Here is an 8,253-nt window from a genome sequence, read left to right on the forward strand (position 1 = left end):
TCCATTTGTCAGTAAATAAAACAAATAGATACTCAAACATCACCCCACACACCCACTAGTTAACATATAATCAGTAAAAAAAACAACCCCCAAATATACTTATCCTAACTAATCTACACACCTACACTAACCTAACACTAATCCCCTAAAACTCACGATAAATATATTAGAACATCAGAAGGGAGGGGACAGAACTTGGAGGTGGCAGATTACAACAGAGTCAAAGTGTTGCCTTCTTCAGTTTTTTAATGTATTTCAACATCTTATTGTTAGCAGCTACCTCTTTCTCCAAGCTGTCCAAACATTTCAGTACAAGGGATATGTGCCTATGCAGATCCTGCAGTAACTGTGTGGCAATGGCAGCAGGTTGCGTGGGCTGTTGCGCTGATGTGGTTACAGTTGAAGCCAGTGTTGTGGGTGTGGTGCCAGCTGTGCCCCCCTGCACTGCTGATGAGCTAGGATTCTGCTGAGCCTTCATAGGCAGTGTGGGGGGCCCTTGTGGGAATGCCAGCAATTCCCCTGTTGATTTCTCTGCATGGTAGCAGCAAGCCATATGCCTGAACCCAGACTCCACTGCCAGGATGTGGCGGTACCTCACTGCTCTCTTCTGAAAAGCACCCCACTCATCATTGGTCATGTTGGCAATCTGTGTAATGGAGACAAGCAACCATCAGTGTCAGCATTGTGTGGAGTCTGTACAGATTAGTAGAATGTACTGCTACATCGAATTACACATGCACCCAAATCATATTCGAGAAAAGACAATGGCTCTGACAAATGTAAAGTCAACGCTGCCTTTGCATCATATTTGTGACGCTAAACTGACACAAACCTGCAAACTGAACCAAAATTTTGGAAGTGTACACTGCTTTTGCGTAAAACAAATAATGGAAAGGCTGCGCTAACTTTACATTGATCAGGCCCAAACTTCCTCATCATCTGTGTCTATTTCCAACCATACATCACCAGTAACTTGGACATGTCATTGGGAAGATGGGATGCAGTTGGTAACCATAAGGGGTAAGAGATAATAGGTACACATGCAAGCCTGTCAATATGACTATAACCTACACTCTTTATATCACATCTCCCTACAAATTTTGATATTCCTCAACCCCTGAGCCTAAGAGGGCGTGGCCATGCTATCCATCATCTCAACTGCGCTGGTCATCCACCAAGGCCTACCCACTCATACATGGAGTCAAGGATTGGACCATATGTTAGGAGGGCTGCCAACTAGGAAGCTGGTATCCATAGGTCTATCACATCTACATTAATGTGTCTGGGTGTATACACCCATCAATACCGGATCTACTATTCCTTTCCTACCCGCTGCCATGTCAGCACATGTCTGTCCTTGACCTGCATGCAAGCCAATTACATTCCACAAAAGTGTAACATACATGGAGTGCAAAAGACGGCGCACCATGCTGGGGGACAATTGCCAGCCCAGTCCTCCATCTTCATGACAATACAGGGATGCATCAAATTAGGTTCAATATGGTGTATCCCTGTGTTGTGAGAATGATGGTGTGGGCCACTGCCAATTTTCTCACAGCATTGCACTCTGTCATTCTTAGTCACATATGGCCCTACATGTGGCTCTTCACCACCTTGTGTACACAATGCTGGCCATTTTGCACCATGAGCGTCACAAGACGTGTCCCTCTGGTGGTGCTTGGGGATCCTTAAATTGGACCATAATGTCACCTTCCAGCCTACTTTGATATTTCATCATTGGACAGCTTATCACATCTGGCATTGAGTTCAACACATGTGACTCACTCACACGAAACCCTGGATTACTTTACAGGATACACATTATCACCCTTACTGGATACATCTGGGTCCTCAAAACGTGCCACTTCACCAATAGTGTAGGGGGCTGGTCCACCTGTAAGACATGAATGGTAAACCATGCTTAGTGTCAAATCATAGTCACTGTGAGAGAACAACAAATTTCAGTGTGAACTAGTTGAGAGGAGTGAGCTAGTCATCCTAGTGGAAGTCAGTGCAACAGACACACCACTACGATCACACAATGACACAGACACTCAAGTGAGTAAGAGCCACACATCTGAACACTAGCACTGGGCCAGAGGCTCCTGTAGTGCTACACACTGCAACATTCATATGTGGCATTGTCATGCAGCTGTCTGTGGGCATGACACTTCCATTGCCAAATAGGACTGTTTGATCATGTTATTTTTTGTCTGAGGGCCATGCTATGGTTCTGTCAGTGGCAGGACCATTGTCACACCCATGGCATTTCTGCCTCCTACAGATGTATATAACAACTATGTCATCATCATAGCACACAGACATGCTACTACGCTGGTATTGTGTGGGTATTGCAAGGTGTAGGGGATTTGCATTACACACCCTGCAATGAACAGAGTTAAATGTGTGTGCCATCACAAGACAAACACACTTAAGGAATTGGCATGGCTGTGGACTCATGTGCAGTTGCTTTGTCTGCCTGCACATTGACTGCATTGTGAAATGTATGTATTGCAAATACTGGTTGGCCTGCCATTGTTGCCATTGTATTTTATTGTCAATCCAGTGAGGGAGAAGTACATGGACCTAGACATAGGCCCTCATTAAAAACGTGGCGGTTGGTGTTAAAGCGGCAGTAGTACCGCCAATAGGCCGGCTGTAAAAAAAAAAAAATGGGATCACGACCACGGCGGAAACCGCCAACACAGACAGCCACTTTAACACTCCGACCACCACGGCAGTAGCAACAAACACTGCGGCGGTAAACGGCAACAGACAGGCGGAAGCCAATGTACCGCCCACCCCATCACAACCCACCAATCCACCTGCTTTTACAGGTGGTACCACCGCCATCAAAAGCACGGCGGAAACAGAACACTGAAGGGAAATCACTCTCGACACTCAACGAAGACCCAGGACACCATGGAGCCCGAGTTACAGGTCCTGTCCATGCTGGTCTACCTCCTCATCTACCAGGAATGCGAAAGGCGGTGACGACGGCCACGGTGAGTACTGCGCCTAGTACACAGGGGAGGTGGGGAGGAAAAAGAGAGTGACACACACAGGCAACACCCCACACCCCCACCCCCACCCCACCCTCACCCACAACACCATACACACAAACACATGCAACAACATTACATTTACACCCCGTAACCCCCTGTAAGAATGCAAGGACAAAATGAGTTGAGCTAAATCAGTGATATATTAGAAATAGGCAGATATAGGTAATGAATAGAAAAACATTATTTACAAAAATATACCATGTGTACATAAGGCCGTACATTGTCCCTTCCAAATGTCCGTGGGCCACTGGGCCAAAAATCATGGGCCAAGCCCACACTTGACTCCTGCCTCAATACGGAGAGAACACAGCAAGGGTATGAGGTCGAAAACACACAGGGACCTCAGGGGGATGGAGAAGGGGGGGGCACCTCAGCCAGAAGATGGAATAACGCCACTGCTCCTCGAGGGGGCTCCATGCCCACAGCAATGTCCTGGGCAGTGCAAAGCCACAGTCTCTCTAGTGGGTGCTTTGCCCACTGCTTGGTCCTGGGGAGTGCAAAGCCACAGTCTCTCAAGTGGGTGCTTTGCCCACTGCTTGGTCTTGGGTTGTGCAAGGCCACAGTCTCTCTAGTGGGTGCTTTGCCCACTGCTTGGTCCTGGGGAGTGCAAAGCCACAGTCTCTCAAGTGGGTGCTTTGCCCACTGCTTGGTCTTGGGTTGTGCAAAGCCATAGTCTCTCTAGCTGTTGGCTTCTCCACTTGTTCTGGTGGGGGCCTTGTGCCCAGTGTGCTTCATCCTGCCAAGGAGGGTGTGAGTGGATGCATATCTCCACTGATTCTGGAGGGGGCCTTGTGCCCAGTGTGCTTCATCCTGCCAAGGAGGGGGTGAGTGGATGCATATCTCCACTGGTTCTGGAGGGGGCCTTGTGCCCAGTGATGCAGCACTTGGAGTGTGGCAGTTCACATTCCCTCACCTGGGTGTCTGAAGCACAAGATTTGCAGGGACCAGGTTGCATGATAGTCCATGGCGGCAGGGCTAGACTGCATCCTGCGGTGGCTAAGGCGACTGGTGGTAGTGCCGCTGCTAGTGGGGGTGCTGGTGGTGGTGGTGGGAGGCTCCAGCCCGTCTCCTGCAGCCTCGGACTGCTGCCCATGGGGCTGCTGCTGGTAGTGATCCTACTGTCAGTGGTACAGGTGGTGGTGCTTGCGGCGGGGCTGCTGGCAGTGCTGGCCTTAATGCAGGTGCTGGTGCTGCCAGTGGTGGAGGGAGGCTCCAGCCCTTGTCCTGCAGCCTCGGACAGCTGCCCACTAGGGATGCTGCCGCTGACAGTAGTGGTGCTAGAGGCAGTGCAGGTTGCGGTGCAGGTGGCGGTGCTTGCGCTGGTGCTTGCGGCGGGGCTGCTGGCAGTGCTGCCCACGGTGCAGGTGGCGGGGCTGGCGGTTGTGCTGGTGGGCACCAGGCCTTCACCTGCAGCTTCCGATGGCTGAAGTGCCTTGCCTGGTGTTTTCTGCCCATTCCTTGCTTTGGCAGATGCTGTTGTGACCTTGGCTCTTGCAGCTGGAGTTTTGGATGAAGCCTTCCTGGGAGGTTCATGCTCCTTGCCCTTGCTGCATGCTGTCCACTTCTTCATCTTGGCAGGTGGCGGAATGGTTTTGTCCTTTGCAGAGGTTGGTGGCACACTGGCTGGGCTGACGTTTGCCCCCTTTGAGCATCTGTGAGCAGTGATGGGTGTGCTGGTGATGGAGGTAATGGATGAGGATGCAGTGCATGCAGGTGTGAGTGGAGACGCTACTGGGAGGGAGGTGGACGACGAGGAAGAGGGGGACACTGTTGAGGCAGTAGATGTTGGTGTGTCTGCCTGGGGATGGTGTTTGTGTGAGTGCCTGTGGGATGATGTGTGGCACTTGTGTTTGCCTGAGCCACTTCTGTGTGTTGATTTGGGTGAATGCGGGTCTGAACGAGTGCTTTGGATAGGCTGGGATGGAGGGGATTGGGACTGGGTAGAGGAAGTTGGAGGAGGGAGGCTTGAGACAGGGAAAAGGGCTGCCATTAGTGTTGAAGCCAGAGCCTGAAATGCTCTCTGTTGGGTGGCCACGCCAGAGAGAATGCCCTCCAGGTATGCATTTGTTTGTGCTAAATGCCTCTCAACACCCAGGATGGCATTCAGAATGGTTGACTGTCCAACAGTGAGGGATCTCAGGATGTCAATAGCCTCGTCACTGAGGGCAGCAGGGCTGACTGGGACAGGGCCTGAGGTGCCTGGGGTGAAGGACATACCCACCCTACTGAGTGAGCTGGCACGGGAAACATGCTGAGGAGCTGCTGGGAGGGTGGTGCTGGTAGGGGGGTAGAGGCTGTACCTGTTGTTGGGGTGGGCACAGAGGTGTCCACCACCGCCAGGGAGCTTCCTTAGGAGGAGGAGTCGCTGTCTGTGGTCTCCCCTCCTGTCCCCATCATGGTCCTCCCCTCGCCCTCCGTCCCACTGGTGTCCTCACCCTCTCTGGATTCGGCGTCCAGGCCCATGTGGGATGCATCTCCCTCCGGCACCGGTGCTTCTGCTCCTACACCAGATGATGCTAATGCACCCAAGGAGAGGGTGACAAAACAAAAAGGGGAGGGAGAGACAGAGAATACACTTGATCAGTGCGAGCAACACCACTACCATTGGTGTACACAACACACAGGGTGCAGCCCTATGCACTCGGCCATGCACTACAAGTTACTAAGATAGTCACCAGCCCATGTGGTACAATGCCTAACACCATTAGCTGCACACCTGAAACCCACAGGACCCTGCCCAGTAGTAGATGGCCACTAACACTATTGGGGTAGGAGTGCTTCAGAGCCTGCCCAACAAGGGACCTGCCCTGCCATCTTCGCCCTGGCCTAGGGGCACCCATAGCCCACATCCCCCACCCAGGTACTTCTTAACGCGTGCAAAGACATGATTCAGAATCTGTACTCACCCCCTTGTGGCTGCTGTGATGCCTTCAAGCACCCATCCAACTCCGGATAGGCCACCGCCAGGATGCGGACATCAAGGGGTTCATGGTGGGACGGGCACCCCTTCCTCGATGGGAGGGCAACCCCAGCTGGGCCTCCGCTGTCTTCTTTGCCCAGCGGCGCAGGTCCTCCCACCTTTTGCGCCAGTGGGTGCTCCGCCTGTCAAAGAGCCCCATGGTCCGCACCTCCATGGCGATGGCACGCCAAATACAATTTTTCTGGTGGTAGCTGACCTGCATGGAGAAGACAGCAGAAAAGTTAATTGGTCACCCGTCCGGACCGTCACACTCATGGCCCAACATATCCCTCCCATCTACTGATACATTGACCACCTTACATGCAGCACTCTGGGCAGGACGCCTCTGCCCCCCCTACATGTGGCTTACACACATAGCGGGTCATTCCGACCCTGGCGGTCGGTGGCCGCCAGGGCCACCGACCACGGGAGCACCGCCAACAGGCTGGCGGTGCTCCTACGAGCATTCTGACCGCGGCGGTTTAGCCGCGGTCAGACGCGGAAAGCCAGCGGTCTCCCGCTGACTTTCCGCCGCTCGTAGGAATCCTCCATGGCTGCGGAGCGCGCTCCGCAGCCATGGAGGATTCCGACTCCCCCTCCCGCCATCCAGTTCCTGGCGGTTCTCCCGCCGGGAACCGGATGGCGGGAGGGGGAGTCGCGGGGCCCCTGGGGGCCCCTGCCGTGCCCATGCCTATGGCATGGGCACGGCAGGGGCCCCCGTAAGAGGGCCCCTAAAAGTATTTCAGTGTCTGCAAAGCAGACACTGAAATACGCGACGGGTGCAACTGCACCCGTCGCACCTTCCCACTCCGCCGGCTCTATTACGAGCCGGCGTCATCGTGGGAAGGGAGTTTTCCCCTGGGCTGGCGGGCGGTCTTGCGAAGACCGCCCGCCAGCCCAGGGGAAAACTCGGAATACCCTCCGCGGTCTTTCGACCGCGGAGCGGTATTTCGGAGGGGGGAAGTCTGGCGGGCGGCCTCCGCCGCCCGTCAGACTCAGAATGAGGGCCATAGTAATCTGTACATCCATGGTCCATGCATCATGCTCACAGTGTACTCACCTGTTTGTCTGGAGGACCGTAGAGTAACGTTTACTGGGGTAGGACCCCATACACCAGTTTTTCAAACTCCTCGCAGTGAAGGCAGGGGCCCTTTCCCCAGACACATGAGCCATTGTCGCTTCCAGACATAGGTCACAGCAGCACTTGCAGTGTAGGTCCTCTCCTTTTGAAGGTCAGGTAGCAAGTGAGTGAACAGATTGAAAATGGCAGTGGTGTCCGCGGCGGTGTGTACCGTCACCGCCGGCGTACATCACCATTAGCTCCTGGAACCCGTAGGGCCCAATGATAAACAATGCAAAGTGACGGCGCACAACACCAGTGAAATTACCTCATTTCCACTTGTCCCTCCTCACATGTCAGGCAGCTGCCATTTCAGGGGGGCACAGGGCATGGCACCTAACTGCAACACAGCAGATATTGGCACAGCAACTGATTGTCGGATTCACCTCTTGTTTCTGTAAACAAATCATCATTAGTGCAATAGATGTGTGAATAGGACCCTCTGCTCACCATTTTCTTCCATAGGCTTCAACCGCTGAGGATGAATATGAGATGGCGGCATCCTCCGGTGTAAAGACCCCTGGTGGACCTTGCGACAATGGAGGACAGACACATTATCATAACCTACAGACTTGATCGTGCCACAATCCCAGAACTGTGTGCCCAATTGGAGCCAGAGCTGATGTCACATATCTGCCAGCCCACAGGTATCCCCCTCTAGTGCAGGTCCTGTCAGTGCTCCATTTCCTGGCAAGTGGTTCCTTCCAAACAACAGTGGCAATGGCATCAGGGATGTCCCAGCCAATGTTCTCCAACGTGTTGACCAGAGTGATGTCAGCCAAGCTGAAACACATGCGCAGCTACATCGTATTTCCCCCGGTGGAGGATTTGGCCACAGTGAAAGCTGACTTTTATGCCCTGGGACATATCCCCAACATCATCGGTGCCATTGATGGTACACATATGGCATTTGTGCCCCCCCGCCCCCCCCCCCCTGGAGAAATGAACAGGTTTTCAGGAATAGAAAAAGCTATCACTCTATAAATGTGCAGATGGTGTGTTTGGCGGACCAGTACAGCTCTCATGTGAATGCCAAATATCCTGGCTCTGTGCATGATGCCTTTATCTTGAGGAATAGCAGCATCCCATATGTGATGGGCCAACTCCAG

This window comes from Pleurodeles waltl, chromosome 7 (assembly GCF_031143425.1).
Source record: "Pleurodeles waltl isolate 20211129_DDA chromosome 7, aPleWal1.hap1.20221129, whole genome shotgun sequence".
Taxonomy (NCBI): domain Eukaryota; kingdom Metazoa; phylum Chordata; class Amphibia; order Caudata; family Salamandridae; genus Pleurodeles; species Pleurodeles waltl.